The sequence below is a fragment of the Choloepus didactylus genome, chromosome 6, assembly GCF_015220235.1.
Source record: "Choloepus didactylus isolate mChoDid1 chromosome 6, mChoDid1.pri, whole genome shotgun sequence".
Taxonomy (NCBI): domain Eukaryota; kingdom Metazoa; phylum Chordata; class Mammalia; order Pilosa; family Megalonychidae; genus Choloepus; species Choloepus didactylus.
This window is the reverse complement of record NC_051312.1, coordinates 140,260,009-140,276,572: the sequence shown is the minus strand read 5'-3', so window position 1 is coordinate 140,276,572 and position 16,564 is coordinate 140,260,009. Positions and strand designations below refer to the sequence as shown.

Below are 16,564 nucleotides of genomic sequence, written 5' to 3'. Positions count from 1 at the left end.
GAACAGTGACAGCACTCTATAACACAGGATGCAAATTCAGGTTAAAATGCAGTTTCTAATCCATCAACTTTTCCCACCCAAGGACTTTTCATTATTGACCATGTATCTCTTTGGGTCCTGGCCTAATTTCATGTTGCTAGTCACCATTTTCTCCCATTCCCATATCCTGTGATAAACAAGCACTGGGAAACATTCTTTACTGATTTTGTATTACTTGGAAGAAAAAGTCATTTTTTTAAGCAAATAATCTCTGAGTTTACTTTCCAATCCAAGCAAGAAGCATATATTAACCATCTATTATGAACCTACAAAAGTGTACATAAATAATAATTTTGCAAGACAAGTTATTGCATGGTATTCCATCGGCAAAGGGGTTATTCTCTATGGAATCTTCTATGGAATCTTCTATCCCTTTGCAACCCATTTGAAGGAGACATACTCCTGCTTAGTGAGGATGTAATGACAGGAGTGAGGGATATTGTTTGAGTCATGTTTCCAACAGCACATTCCAACTTTCAGATGAGGGTTACCCCATCCAATGAAAAAATGTCACCCAATTGTTACTTTATTCAATCATTGTGCAAACATTCATCATATTCCAGGAGAAAAAAATTTCCCACTGACAATGAAAACACATACAGGAAAGGAGAAGAACATGAAGAAAGTGGGCAAATGGTGAGGAAAACAAGAAGATAGAACAATACCAAAAATAATTCATTGACAGAAGGTTCAAATTTTCTTCTTCATGATAATAAATAAATAGATAAGATGGCTGCCATTTTGTAAATAAGTACAATGAACCTCCTTGTCTTGAAATGACCTGCAGGGGACATCCTATTTATGATTGAAAATTTCTCCTGCACACGGTTTTTCTCAGGGCAGGTTTTACATCTTTATTCTTCAAGTTGTAGATTAAGGGATTTATCATGGGAACCACAATAGTATGAAAGACAGAAGAGATTTTTCCCTTATTCATAGACCTGACAGAAGATGGTTAGAGGTAAGTAAATGAACATGAACCAAAGAACAAAGAAACAGCAATTATGTGGGAACTGCAGGTGCTGAAGGCTTTGAACCTGCCTTCAGTGGAATTGATATGGAGGATGCTGCAGAGAATGAAACCATAAGAAATAAACATGGTGAGACTAGGCACGAAGATGTTGATGCCCCCTACAATGAACAACATCAGCTCATTGACATAGGTGCTTGTGCAGGAGAGCTGGAGCAAAGGAAGGATATCACAGAAAAAATGGTTGATGGTGTTGGCATCACAGAAGGTCAGTCTCAGCATGCATCCAGGCCATAGCACTGGAAAATGCCATCAAGTATGAACCAAAAATAAGGTAGGAGCACACTTTAGGAGACATAACAATGTTATACAAGAGTGGATTACAGATGGCCACATAGCAATCATAGGGCATTGATGTCAGCACATAGCACTCTGAAATAACAAAAAAAAAAAAACAGAAAAAGAAGAGCTGGGCCATGCACCCCTGGTAGGAGATAATATTCTTCTTTGATATGTAGTTCATCAGTATTTTGGGTGTAAAAACAGAAGAATAAACAAAATCAATGAAAGACAAGTTAAAGAGGAAGAAGTACATGGGGGTGTGAAGGTGGGAATTCAGCCCAATTAGAGTTATCAAGCCCAAGTTTCCAAGCACGGTGAATATATACATTGCTAGAAAAAGGAAGAACAGGGGGTGTTGGAAATCTAGGTGATCTGTTAATCCCACCAGAATGAATTCAGTCAGAAAAGACCCATTTCCAGTAGACATTCTGTTCTGGGGTATCTGTGGGTTAAGAAAAAGGCATTACATAAGAGGGCAACCCAGATATTCCTACAATATCCTTTCCCATAAGCATGGTGAATTGGGCCTTATAAGTATTGCCCAACTGGCACAATAGAATCTGCCTTTACCATTACCATGATAGAGTGAAAATGACTTCTTCTGATTAGATTCTTAAGCCAAATAACCAAGAACACCACAAAATTAGCCTACAAATGAAGGCCAGTTCTACCAGACAAAAATATGACTGACAGACAGAACCAAGGGACAAGGCAGAAGAAGGACCAAACAAAATCATTCATTCTCATCTCAGCATCTCTTCATTCTCCTGATCCCTACCCTCACCAGTAAAACTGGAAGCAGAGGCCCTAGCCACCTGGATCGGCTCTATGCAGTTAGACCCTGCCAGGGTGTGAATCATGAATAACGTCTCAGCATCCAAACTAAGGGACAAAAGTTCTAGGAGAGGTCTGCCCCAAATCACAGATTAAAAGCCATACAAGAGTGAGATCCTCCATGGAGAAGGCATTTACACACTGAGATAGGGAACCCAGAGACCCTTTATGACTCAACATTCTCTGCGGGACCTCAAACAGATTATTCCAACATTTTCACTTGGGTGGCAAGATTGTTTACAATGGGGAAGAAAGTGGTATTAATCCCTGGATGTCCTTCTCAAAATAAGGAGTATGTATTATAAATAAAATTGGAACTCATCCTCTTTAGACCAAAACAACCCTGAACTTCCTGTTCACTTTTATTTAACCCCATTGTCCTGGAAGGACAAATTCCATCACGGAGATTTTGGTTCCTTTGCTTCTAAGAGGATGCAGACCAGACTTAATATCCAACAAGCCCTGGAAATTTTCCTGAGATACAGTTCATAATTTCTGATTTTAATTCTGAGCCCCCTGAAGCAGCAGAGAAAAAATTAACATTCTTAATAAAGATACAAAAGAGTTAATGTAGGTTTAATAATATCATGCAATTGTTTATAAACAGTTTAGAAACTTGCTCAGTCTCTTCACCAGGGCATAGATTCTGTATGTAATAGAGAAATTATGGAATTGTAATTACACCCTAGACCACAATATGTCTTTAGTTCCATAGGGATGCAATATTTTATTTGTTTTCACTTTACTCTGGAGATTGTATATCCCTCAATACAGAGCTAAAATGGAACTCCCATATCCCTACCATCTTCATCTCTCAAGGGAAATCTGTCTGTTGCATTGTTTTCTTTACTTCTTTCTTCCCTTTTCCTAAGGAGTGTTTCCATATTGTTTCTGTCAACAGGCTTCTGATTTCTTTATCAGAAATTTCTCAAGGAATGCAGTAACTGGGGATAGTTTTGTCTATTCAGGGATATATCCAAATAATTTATAATGGCTTGGAATCCCCCCAATGTCTTTATTTCTAAACCCTTACTAGAAAAATTCCTCTGAATAATCTTATGAGTCCTTAAATGCAACATTTCATTAATTGAGGTCATCAAATTCTTTTCATCATAATAGTTAAGAGTTTGACCTCTAGAGTTAGAAAGCATGTGTTTATTCCTACATCTGCTATTCCTGACTCTAATACCTTATGAAATTTACTTAAACACTCTCTGCCTCACATAGTTTGTCAGATGGGGATCAGAATAATAGGATTTCTTTCATTGGCTTGCTGTGACTATTAACTGAGATAATGAGTGCTATGAACATTGACAGACAAGTGGTAAATATAAATAAATGTCAGACATCATGATTTACTTTCAAGCTTCCACTAGATGCTCCATCATAACACTCATCACACACTATTTTTTATCTTTTAATTTCTGTGCTCTCCTAAACTATAAGCTCTGAAAAAACAGAGATCACTTCTATCTTGTATGCTTCTCTGCTCCTGGTGCTAAGGTCAGAACAGAGTATATAATAGGTCCTCAATGAATATTTGTGGCAATTAAGTTGTTTTCATGTTCCTGACATGCTAAGCAGTAGAGTCTACAACAACAATGACCTCCAGCCATTCCTACAGCAACTACCTGAATTCAGGAACATTTTAGATTCTAGTTGACCCATATCACTGAACTGCAGTGGCTTCTAAACTTTATTCTAGATTTTCTCACATACATATTCTAAGTCAGCCATCTACACTGCTGCTAGAATAATCTCTCAAAACACATCTCTGTCTCTCCCTAGCTTGAGACCTTTCAGTCTTTCCCCCTTAACCACTGGTGCTTGAAGATTATAATAAAAGTATAATTCTACTGCAAACTATCATTTGGCCTTGGTAAAACTTAAATGAGAAATTGAGTTAAGAGTTGTATTTGATGAGAAGTCATGAAGGTAATATTTCGATTGATATAAATATTTTGAGCTGTTAATTATTTTGCAAAATCTGAACTTTCTCAGCAAATCTAAGAAAGGCAATGTTGGGGAATTTTTATCTTTCAGAGAAAACATGGGTATAATGAACAACAAAAACCAGCCAGTTTAAATATGTACAAACTCTCCTTCTCATCATCATAAAGTATAATTCTCCTCAATGTTTACTGAAAATGTAAAAATTTTCCCATGATGTTTATCTGTAAAAATAATGTATTTTAACTTATTATTTATTTATTTATTTATTTAGTGTCTCAGGAATGTATCTCTATCACTTTGAAAGTTTCTACCTTCAAGTTATCAAATGCCCAATTAAAAGCCCAATTAAATAGGTGCTTATTCTTGAGGTAGTGTGTCAAAGTGTTGATTTCAACAACTCAACACTCTCATTAAGGAACCAGTCTCTACTACTCCACTGTCCTTGGTCCCTTGGCATTAGTCCTACGGTTGTCAACTCATGGTCATAAATGACAGCCATATCTCCAAGAATCATATCTTCACACAACTATATACAAAGAAGGAAGCAAGGGAATAAGAAAAACACATGTTTTTCTCTGTGTATGATGAAGTAAATTTTCTACAGAAAGTAATAAATGACTTCCTGTAATATTTCTTCATTCAGAAGTATGTCAGATGGCTTATTAGCTACAAAGAAACCTGGCAAAATGAGTATTTCTCATTTTTAACCTCTACCATGAAAAGAGGATTCTGACAGGGCAACAGTGGAAGCACCAGCACTGTGTAATATATTTAATACTTTTTATAAAATAAATTTGCTAAATCAACTGACCTGCCTTGAGTTAATCAACCCATCATATAAATATATATGCAGATGTATGTGAGAAATGAATATACACATGAACATGCATATATTTACATAACACTACTTACATATAGTGTGGAGGTGGCATCAGGCTATACTTGAAGAGATGGTTTCCTTGTTAGTCAAATAGCATTAGACTCTCAATCTTTTCAACTGCTCCTAAGAAGAAATGCCTTCAAACACAAAACAATGACTTGTGCTACCATAATGATGATTTTTGTTCCTTTTGTTAGTGTTGACAATTAGCAGAGTTGGAACTGACAGTTTGGGCACTGAACTTCTGATGCATAAGAATAAAGATTAAGCATTCAGAAAAGTCAATTTTAGGTTTTACTTGGAAGCTTCTTTGCTATCTATCTCTTGTTTATGACCTTCTCAATATATCTTATATGATGCTCAAATTCTAGGCTCACTGTATTAGTAGGAAAAGGGAAAATCATGAAGCAGCCTATTGGATAATGATCCAAAGATAAGGGAAATTAATTATATGAATTAAATTTCTAAATTCCCCTAGTAAGTCCACAACTATTTGTGGTGTTAAAAAAAAAAAAAAAAAATGACACTGGGCTACCTTCACAGTCTTCCTTGCATTAATCTGGGCTCTCATTCTCAATGAGATGCTTACTATAAACAATAAAGCTTCAAATCAAAGTGATGATATATATTAAGAGCTATGTAGCCTGACTGTGTTTCTGTCTTAGAAGTAGATTAAAGATTAAAAAAACATAAAGGGCATCTGTCAATCCATGATTTATGTGACCAGGATATTCAATTTCTATCCTCTGTCCAAAACAAAGTTAGCATTCACAATTGCTGAAAGATGGAAGCAACCCAAGTGTCAATCAACTGAAGAATGGATAAACAAAATGTAGTATATACAACCAATGGACTATTACTCAGCTATAAAAAGGAATTAAGTTCTCACACATGCGAGAAAATGGACAAACCTTTAAAACATGTTGGATGAAATATGCCAAAAAAGGATGAATATTAAATGGCCCCACTAATATGAAATAATTAGAATAAGCAAACTCCTAGAGTCAAATCTAGAATATAGCTTATGAGGGGATGGGGTACAGATAGGGAATAGGGAGTTAAGACTTAAAATTTAGAGTTCCTATTTGGAATGATGAAAATGTTTTGGTAATGAATGGTGGTAACAGTATCACAATATTGTGACTGTAATTTAACATAACTGAAATATACATCTGAATGTGATAAAAGGGAAAATGCTAGGTTGTATATAAAGCAATATTATTAAAATTTTTTTAAAAAATCCATGGAACTGCACAACACAAATGGTGAATCATAAGTTAAACCAAGGACTAAAGTTAATAGTACAAGTATAAAAATGCACTTTCATCAATTATAACAAATGTACCATGCCAATGCAAGTTAATACCAGGGGTGGTATATGTAAATCCTTCATTTTATGCAATATTGTTCTATAAACCCACAACTTCTCTAACAAAAAGTATAATAAGTTGTATTATAGTGGGAGAAAAACTGTATAGTACTTTTGCACTCTCCTATCACTCTCCTCCATCCTCTCACTGTGACAAATATTTGAATTTTCCAGAGTGTTAAGAGCTAGTAAAACTTCAAAGAAAGAAAAAGCTTAATAGGTGTTCCTCTTGCCTCCCACCTTCACACTTCATCCTCCAAGTGACCACAAATGATGAAAATCATAGCTTGAAAGCATTCTACAACCATCCCCACTATTGCTTTTAAGTGTTAAACAGTGGCAATGAAAAAAGCTAAAGAAACGAGGGCTCAGAGAATGGACAACTCACACAAATGATATGGGGGGAAAAAACTAAAGAGATACATCATAGAGAAATATTTCCTGCATTTAAATAATTTAAAGTGTGTGTGTGTTTGTGTGAGTGTTTGTACAGTTATCTATATCTATATGTCTATATATTTATAGATAGATAGATATTAGTCAGAAAGGAAAATGGAATAAAATTGACTCCATAAGTGTACCTTCACATTTATGCTCAACTGATTTTCAATAAGGATGCCAAGACAATTCAATGGGGAAAGAATAGTCTTTTTAACAAGGTGGTTGGGACAACTGGATATCCACATTGAAAGGAATGAATGTGAATGTCTACTTGACACCATGAAATTATTAACTCAAAATGAATCAGACACAAATGTGTAAGAGCTAAAACTATAAAAGCCCTAGAAAAAATATTGAAGCAAATTTTCATAAACTTAGGTTAAGAAATGATTTCTTAACTATGTCAACAAAAACATAAGCAACAAAAGATAAAAATAGATAAATTTGACTATATGAAATCTAAAGACAGTTCTGCTTCAAGAATACCATCAAGAGAGTGAAAAAGCAAAGCATAAAATGTGAGAAAACATTTGCAAATAACGTATCTGATGTGTCTACTATCCAGAACAGAGAAAGGATAGTTACAACTCAAATAAAAGGACAAATTACCCAGTGTAACAATGGGCTGAAGATCTGAGTAGATATTTCTCCAGAGAAGATATAAAAATGGCCAAGAAACAACTGTTTAGTAATAAAGGAAATTACAATGAGGTATAACTTGAAACCTGCTAGGATGGCTATGATAAATAAAAGATAATAACAAGTATTTGACAGGATGTAGAAATTTGGGGTCCTCACAAATTGGTGGTAGGAATTTGAAATGGTGCATACTCTTTGAATGACAGTGTGGCAATCCCTCAAAAAGTTAAACATGGATTTCCATAAGACCCAGTAATTCCACTTCTTGGTATATACCCAAGAGAAATGAAAACATATGCCCATGAAAAAAATTCCACAAGAATATTCATAGCAACTTTATGCATAAAACAAAAATATAGAAGAACTCAATAGGTTAGTTGTGAGGAATAACTTCAAAAGGACAAGATGAAACTTTCTAGTATGATGGAAGTAGGCTATATCACTTTCTCTGTGGAAATTGGTTGGGTGTATACTTAAAGAACCATCTAGCTGTATACGTAAAATTTGTACATTTATATGTCAAATACATCAAAAATTCAATAACAAACTCAAGATTCATAGAGCTTGATTTTTTTAACAATTTATTGTTCAAAATATCCATTGAGAAATATTATGGAAAACTAGTGTGGGTTTCTGGGTAACATATGTCTAATCCCTAATACTGGCATCAGTGGAGAAATCCATACTCTGTCATGCTAACATCAGAGGTAAAATTCTGGACAGGCTGAATCAGTATTTTTATGTAAGACAGGACCCTGGCATTTCCACACACACACACACACACACACACATACACACAACATAACTTCTGGCTCTTATTAAGTCTACTTCTAAAACTTGGAGAAAGCCAGTGAAGCTGAAGCAAACACACACTTATAATTCAAAACAGAAAAAGTCAAACTGCAGAGATTCACCTCTTTCCATTTAAGCTTTTAGCCCATGAGTGCCACCAACTATCCCATTTGTTTAAGGACATAGAGGAAAGAAATAGCTTGCTAGGTAAAGAAGTGAAAGAGGTAAAAAACACAATTAGAATTTCAATAAATCAAAAATACCATCTCTGAAAAAATATATATTGAATTAATAGTAGGTTGGACACTGCAAAAACAAAACAAAACAAAACAAAAACAAAAACAAAAAAAAAGAGAGTGAACTCCAAGGCATAGTAATAGAAACAAAAGAGAAAAAAATACTTTAAAAAATTAACAGCATTATTAAGCTGTGAGAAAACCTCAAGTGGTATAATATATGTGTTATCGGAATCCCAAAAAAGAAGGGATTAAGAAGAAATACTGGTTAAATAATGAGAAGAATTTTCATTATTTGATGAAAATTATAAATGTATAGGTTCAAGAATTTCAAAAAACTCTAGGCAGAAGAAACATAAGGAATACTTCTCCAAAATACATGATGATAAATTATGTAAAATCAGCAATAAAGAGAAAATATTAAAAAGTTACCAGTGGAAAAGAAGGCCCTTCACAAACAGGAGAAAGAAGGCAAGAATGACAACAGACTATTCATCAAAAACATAATTCAGTGGACCATGGAGAAAAAAAATTAAAATACTGAAGAGGGAAAAAACCTTCAACTGTTAACCTAGATTTCTATACACAGTGAATTTATCTTGAACAATTAAGAATAAATATTTTTTACACAAAATCGGAAAATTATAACTAGCCCCTATAGCATATAAAATATAACAGGAGAGAAATGAGATGCTTTTCATTGCACCCAGTGTGAAATTTTAAAAAATATTGAGGAGATAAAATTTGAATGAGTGAATTTCATAATAGTTAGATATGGTAAACTGTAAGTATGAAAGAAGTGTAAAGAATAAAATAAACTAGTGCCCTTAAAGAGACATACATTTAGAATACCAAAAGGATGTGCAGTTTTAAAATTGTAAATCTTGTTTTTCTTTTAAACACTTTAAATTCCTTCTTTGAAATTTTCACTAGCTATAAATAAGAATTTTGGCTTATCATGTTTTCTCCACATAAAGTATAATTTGCAAGTATAAGCTATCGCTTTTGCTCAGTAATGCAATATAATATAAGCAAATACATACACATAGCTGCAAGTTTTACAGTGATAGTTAGAAAGTCAAATTATTATAAATAAAATTGGCAGTTTTGAAAATATAGTTTAAATAATTTAAACAATTGTTCTTTGGTTTAAGTAGAAATTTCAAATGTTTCGAGACTCAGATGAAGCCTGACCCAGAGTTTCAGATGACGTGACCAGGTCCTAGTCTCGTGATCCTTTTCTTGCCCTACTCACTCAATGCAGGGTCCGTTCTAACCATGGTTTCCACTTATGGTCACAAGACGGCCACTGACAGGACCATTAGCTGCCAGCTTCTCTCAGGCAAAATGAACATGTGAAAACAATCATCACCAAAGCCTCAGTGATTTTTCAGTAACTGCAATTCAATCAATTTCATCTTCTTAAATAAGTCTTTCCAGGACATTTCTGACTCACTTGAGCCTTGATAGATTGCTCTCTATCTGTGAGGCAATTCTGAAAATTTAAAATCTTTTTCACCATCACTCTGGGGATTCCCTATCTCTCTCTTGTTCTGGGTCCCCTATTTCCTGGATCACATTTCTCTAAATTACTTGATTTTATTACTCATTTTGATACAACATGTACCATCTTAACTTCTTGACAAAACATGCAAAAAAATACAAATTTTCAATAGCAAGGTATGTCTGAGACTCCCTTTATTGTACCTTCCTCTACATAGGACATTTGCATGGGGATAGACTAGTAACTTGTAAGTCATTTTCCCTCAAAAATTTGAAAGCACTGATCCAATCAATATGAAGAAGCTCAATGTCCTTCTGATTCCTGATAAATCTTAGAAAAACTATTTGGTTACTTTCTCCCCATTCTAGTAGCTTTGAATATCTGTCTTTTTGTCCATTGTTCTGATTATTCACAATGTTACATGTGTCTATTTTTCCATGTTAAAAGGAGAATAAATTGGGTCCATTCTGGAAATTCATGTCCTTCAGTTCTGGAACATATTTCTTAAATTATATTATTTCCTCCTCATTTTACTCTCTATTCTCCTTTCAGACTTTCCATTTTTTAGATGTCATATTCTGGAATTTCTTCTTTCTGTACTTTATTTCTCTTCTATTTTGCATTAATCTCCCCTCTAGCACATAGTCTCAACTTTGTCTTCTGGAACTTTTATTGTTTTTCCTTTTTCCATCATTTTGAATGTTCGAGAGTACATTTTGTCCTCTTATTATATCTTTTCTTGAGTTTTTTCTCCTTGCATTGTTTGTTTTGTTCAAATTGTTTTTGCTTGCTCAGTGTGTTTATTCTATCTTAGATGTTCTCTTTCAATATCTCAGCTTTAACAATCTTTAACATTTAGCTGATTCTACACAATGACTATCATCTTCACATGGGGTTTCAGTGCTTGGAAGCTGTGAGCCTCACTGAACACTGGATATGTAATTAGGGAACCTTAGTGGCAATGCCATTAAGTCTGTTATCATCAACTTGTTTTAGACCCAGTGGAGAGTCTTCCAATCTCTCTGGAGGATATGAGCCTGGTTTTCAGCATTCAGTTACCTGAGCTGAGTGGGGGAAGGAAGCTAACAGTGTCAACATTAATTAGGTAAAACTACTACTAAATTGCCCTAATTTCAGTATGGGAAAACCCACTCTCAAATATAGACTCATAATTCAGACATTATTTTTTAAACTTTCTTTCATGAATAAACCTCTTGTCTTTTACTGAGGTCAAACTGGAGGCAGTCACCTGACTGCATAGAATAGTAGAGGAGATCTGAATATGTAACTACTTCTAAGACTTAAGCATTTCTCTTGTTTTGTCCCCACCTTCACCATGGCTTCTGAAGGTAGCTTTACTACCAAATTCTGAGCATATAATAGATTCTATGGTGTATATTTTGGTTTCCTAAAGCTGCCAGAATTCAATATATCAGGAATGGGTTGGCTTTTACAATGGAGATTTATTAATTTACAATTTCCAGTTCTTAGGCTTGTGAAAATGTCCAACTCAAGGCATCAGCAGGATGATACCTGAGACTCTGAAGACATGCTGCTGGCATCTGGGATATGTCCATCACATGGGAAGGCACATGGCCAGCATCTGCTGGCCCTTTACTCCTGGGTTTCACTGCTTTCAGCATCTGGTTCCAGTGGTTTCCTCTCTGAGCTTCTGTGGGTCCTCTCTTAACTTCTCTAGAACTTATCTCTAAATTTCTCTGGGGCTTTTTTTGGGAGTATCACTTAATTTCACCTCTCAGTTCTCCAGGACTTCTCTGAGCTCTCCAGACTCGCTGTATGTGTCCTTTATCCTCTGTGCCAGTTTGAATGTATTATGTTCCCCCAAAACTCCATTATCTTTGATGTAATCTTGTGTGGGCAGACGTATCAGTGTTGATTAGATTGTAATTCTTTGAGTGATTCCATGGAGATGTGCCCCACCCAACTGTGGGTGATGACTCTGATTGGATAATTTCCATGGAGGTGTTGCCCCACCCATTTAGGGTGGCTCTAAATTAAATCACTGGAGCCATATAAATGAGCTGACAAAGAGAAGGAACACAGTGCATCTGAGAGTGACATTTTGAAGAGGAGCTGCAGCCAAAAGGGACACTTTGAAGAACACACTGGAACTGAGAGAGGAGCTTCAGCTTACAGAGATATTTTGGAGATGGCCTTTGAAAGCAGACTTTTGCTCTGGAGAAGCTAAGAGAGGACAAATGCCCCAAGAGCAACTAAGAGTGACATTTTTGAGGAGCTGAAGCCTAGAGAGGAACATCCTGGGAGAAAGCCATTTTGAAACCAGAACTTGGAGCAGATGCCGGCCATGTGCCTTCCCAGCTAACAGAGGTTTTCCAGACGCCATTGGCCATCCTCCAGTGCAGGTACCTGATTGCTGATGTGTTACGTTGGACACTTTATGGCCTTAAGACTGTAACTGTGTAATCAAATAAACCCCCTTTTATAAAAGCCAATCCATTTCTGGTGTTTGCATTCCAGCAGCATTAGCAAACTAGAACATCCTCCTATAAAGGACTTAAGTTAGGGGATTAAGACCCACCTTGAATGGGCTGGGTCACATCTCAATTGAAATAACCTAACCAAAAGGTCCCACTCACAGCAGGTCTACACCCACAGGCTTGGATTAATAGAACATGGTCATTTTTGGGGTACATAACAGCTTCCAACTATCTATGGTATAAATTAGTGTTTCCTTGATTCCCCCTAATTCTTTCTTACTGTCAGCTATCATGACTAATGATTTTGATACTACTCATTGATTTACTTTCCAGCCTCCAACATTATGTGCTTTTTGTGAATCTACTGTTTTCTTTGTCGTTGTGAGCTAAAGCAATTTTGAATCCCTTTTAATTTGCTTTACTAAGTTTCAGGAAGGAATACAAATAGAACACCTACATTAACCTGTCATCTCTAACCAGAGTCCTCTGGCTGCATCTCTAGGGGGGACTCCTGATGCACCAACACTGTCTGCTCCCAGAGACAGAGGTCAAAGGGCCCAGGATAGAGTAGTTCCATTCTACTCAGAGTAGGTTGTACATGAATCCTATAACACTACAAACAGCCTCCCTGTTTATCTTAGATTTACTGATGCATTTCCTCCAAAGAACATTTTGAGAACATTTAGGATAATGAGGCATGATGAAGGCAAACATGCATGAGATATAGGTAGGCTCTTACTCTAGGATTTCTCAGTCTAAATATACAGATAATCAAGGAAACTGAGACTGGCATCTCTATTAGCTATTATTTACCAATTCACAGCACTCTAAACTGTCAACTTCACAACCACCCTCTGAACTAGGCATGCCTGTCTCACCTTTAAGAAACCCAAGGCTGGGGGAGAATAATTGAATAATTGACTGTCCTAAGGTCAAAACTGCTGGTGGCAGAGAAATATTCAACCTCTGTCTGTCTTAATTCAAACGGTATTTATTTATTGACAACAATATGCAGAATCATATTGCATATTCTAGCATACAATTTTGTACAAGTTTCATATTCTTTCAATTTAAGTGACAGAAATCCATTCTAGCCAAGACAGCTTATATTAAAAAGGTATTTGGAAGTGGTAAGTACAGGATGTACATGTGGGTAGGGCTTGTACCTCTGCTCCTACTGTTGTCTCTGCTTGGTTCTATTGGGCTTTATTTTCAGACAGCCTCAGTACCATATAGTGAAAGAGAACCTCCTGAATTCCTAGATTTAATCATACCAGCTCAGTAATTCCAAGGAACAAAAGCTTTTTTGAAAAGTTTTTGCATTAAAGACCAAAAAAGAGTGTAGTCAAGAGATTCTTTTACAATTAACCATGGTCAACAGGTTTACTATGTGCTTATCAGACAGATGATATGTGGTGATGTGGGCAAGTCAGTTCCAGTGAAATAATATAAATTGTCACTACATTAGACAAGGTCCAGTCAAGAACAAATATCATACTATCTATATCATACAGAGAATATTTAAAGTAGATAATTGATTAAACAGATATTGCAAAGTGGAAAGAGCAAAAAGGTAATGCTGAGAACATATAAAAAGGAAGAGTTGCAAAAAATACCAAGCAACCCTAGAACTTGCTAAATCAGGGAGTATATCCAAATTCATGAATCTTAGAGGAGATACTCTATAGGATAAATGTTTGGAAAAATGGGGGCCTGGAGGTGTCCCACAACTAGCAAGAGGATTCTGGGTGGTGCAGTATTTCATGTAATTGGTTGATCCCTGGTCAAGTATTCACTCCTATACTTCCTTCAATCTGAAGTGGTTTCCTGGCTACAAACTTATTTTGTGGGAGAATCCATGCCTAAACATCAGGTATCCCATAAACATCCGGATAGTGATGTTGGCTGAGTTCTGCAGGCAAGAAAGGCAAATACATACATAATATCAATCTGTTAGAAATGAAATTGCTGGTCTTTCCAGGATGTAGGACCCAATGTAAAATGTTGGTTACTGGAGAAATAAAGATATATCAGGCCTTAGGATTGGTCTCAGTTGCTGACCTTTTGAAAAATCAGAAGCAGTATTAGCTATTCCATAATAGGTAAGTAAGAGTCCATGCTGCTAGACCCATGGGTAGATGCCATCTCTGAAACTATGAAACTTCATTCATGTGCTTTCATATGGCTTCTGGATGACTGGTGATGAATACTGGCTTTGACAACCAGATAAACCATTTTATCCTGTTGGTTTTTAGTGCCTTCTAGGGTGATTACTTTCTGCTAGGTATTAACATGTGATACAAAAATTTTTAGACTTCTTTCACTCTATAATATGTCCATCTACATGTATATACAAGATAATTGCTTCTAATATTTCACTCCTTTTACTTCCAGACTCCTGAAGGGCTGGCCTGTCTTATCAGCCAGTGCCAGGAATTTGTATATATCCTCATTTCAAGTTACACACTTTACTAAGAAATGTGTATAAACATGTATAGCACTCACATACCATCCAGTAACATGATTATCCCTCTCTAGTGTGTTTCAAGGATACCCTTGAATGTCTTTTCCCTTGTACACTCATACAGCAGGACCTTCCATAAACTGACTAAGGATTCTTCCTTCTTCTGGCTATACTGGGATATGATATGGCCATAGGAATGACTGGGAGAAGAGGTACTGGTTCAACGGTATTGGATGGCATGGGCATCTGGGCCTCCCACTCATGCTGCCCACTGATTTGGGGGGATTGAATCTGAATGTACTATTTCTATCTGCTGATACCATATGACTTATGGATCAAGAATCTGAGAGAACCTAGATCCTAAAGGGCAGTTCTGGATGTTGGTTCAATTTGTGTCTCATAGTCAAATATATAAATATACCAAGGCACAAAATCCTTGAATGTGTTGTTTAATGAAAGGCACATAACTTTTCACTGCACTGGCATTGCCTTGACTCAGAACTCCAGGGGCCTGCTGAGAAGATTCTCTCAATGCGTTTGCCATGAACTCCACATTGCATCTTTTCTATCACTGACAATTCGAACAGCATAATGTCAGCTGGATTACATGGCCAATGTGCAGGGCACATAGCTGCCTGCTGCAGAGCCCATCCTTGCCAGTGTCCAAATTACAGTGGATTGATTTCACATCACCCAGTGTATATGGCAAGAGCTGAAAAGGAATGAATGGCATGACAGAAGAGACTGAAAATACACTTGAGGCATAAAACAGCAGAACTGAACAGGCAAAAGAAAGAATCAGTAAACTACAACATTGGGCAACTGAAATCTTACAGAGAGAAAAACAGACCAAGAAAAGAATGAAAAAAATTGAGCAGTATCTAAGAATTCAGTGAGTGCATCATGCCCACAAACATACATGTCTGGCTGTCCCAGAAGGAGAATAGAAAGGAAAAGGGGCAAAAGGAATATTTGAGGAAATAATGGACAAAAATCCAACTCCATGAAAGAGACAAATATACATGTCTAAGAAGTACAACTCTAAAAGACCTACTCCAAGACATGTACTAATCAGAATGCCAAATGCCAAAGATAAAGAGAAAATCCTGGGAGCAGCAAGAGAAAAGTGATCAGTCACATACAACATATCTTCAATAAGACTAAGTGCCAATTTCTTATTAGAAACCATAGAGGTGAGAAGACAGTGATACAATATATTTCACTTTCTGAAAGGGAAAAACTGTCAGCCAAGAGTTCTTCATCTGGAAAAATTGTCCTTCAAAAATGACAGGGAGTTTAAAATATTCACAGAAAAACAAAACTGAGTTTGTCAACAAGAGAATTGCCCTACAAAAATGCTAAAGGGAGATCTGCAGGCTGAAAGGGAAAGATGGGAGAGAGGCTTGGAGGAGACTAGAGAGACAAAAAAAGACACAAAATATAAAACAGAATAAAATGGTAAAGTACTGCCTTTACAGTAATAACACTGAATGTTAGTGGACTAAACTCCCAAATCAAAAGACAGATTTGCAGAGGGATAAAAAATTATGAACAATCTACATGCTATCTATAACAGATGCACTTTAAACCAAAGAACACAAATAGGTTGAAAGTGAAATGTTAGAAAAAGATATTCCATGCA

General features: G+C 36.0%; 1 pseudogene; it reads right to left on the bottom strand.

Annotated features, from left to right (window-relative positions):
- Positions 1–838: 838 nt before the first annotated feature.
- On the bottom strand, positions 839–1,778 carry LOC119537345 (annotated as a pseudogene).
- Positions 1,779–16,564: the final 14,786 nt, after the last annotated feature.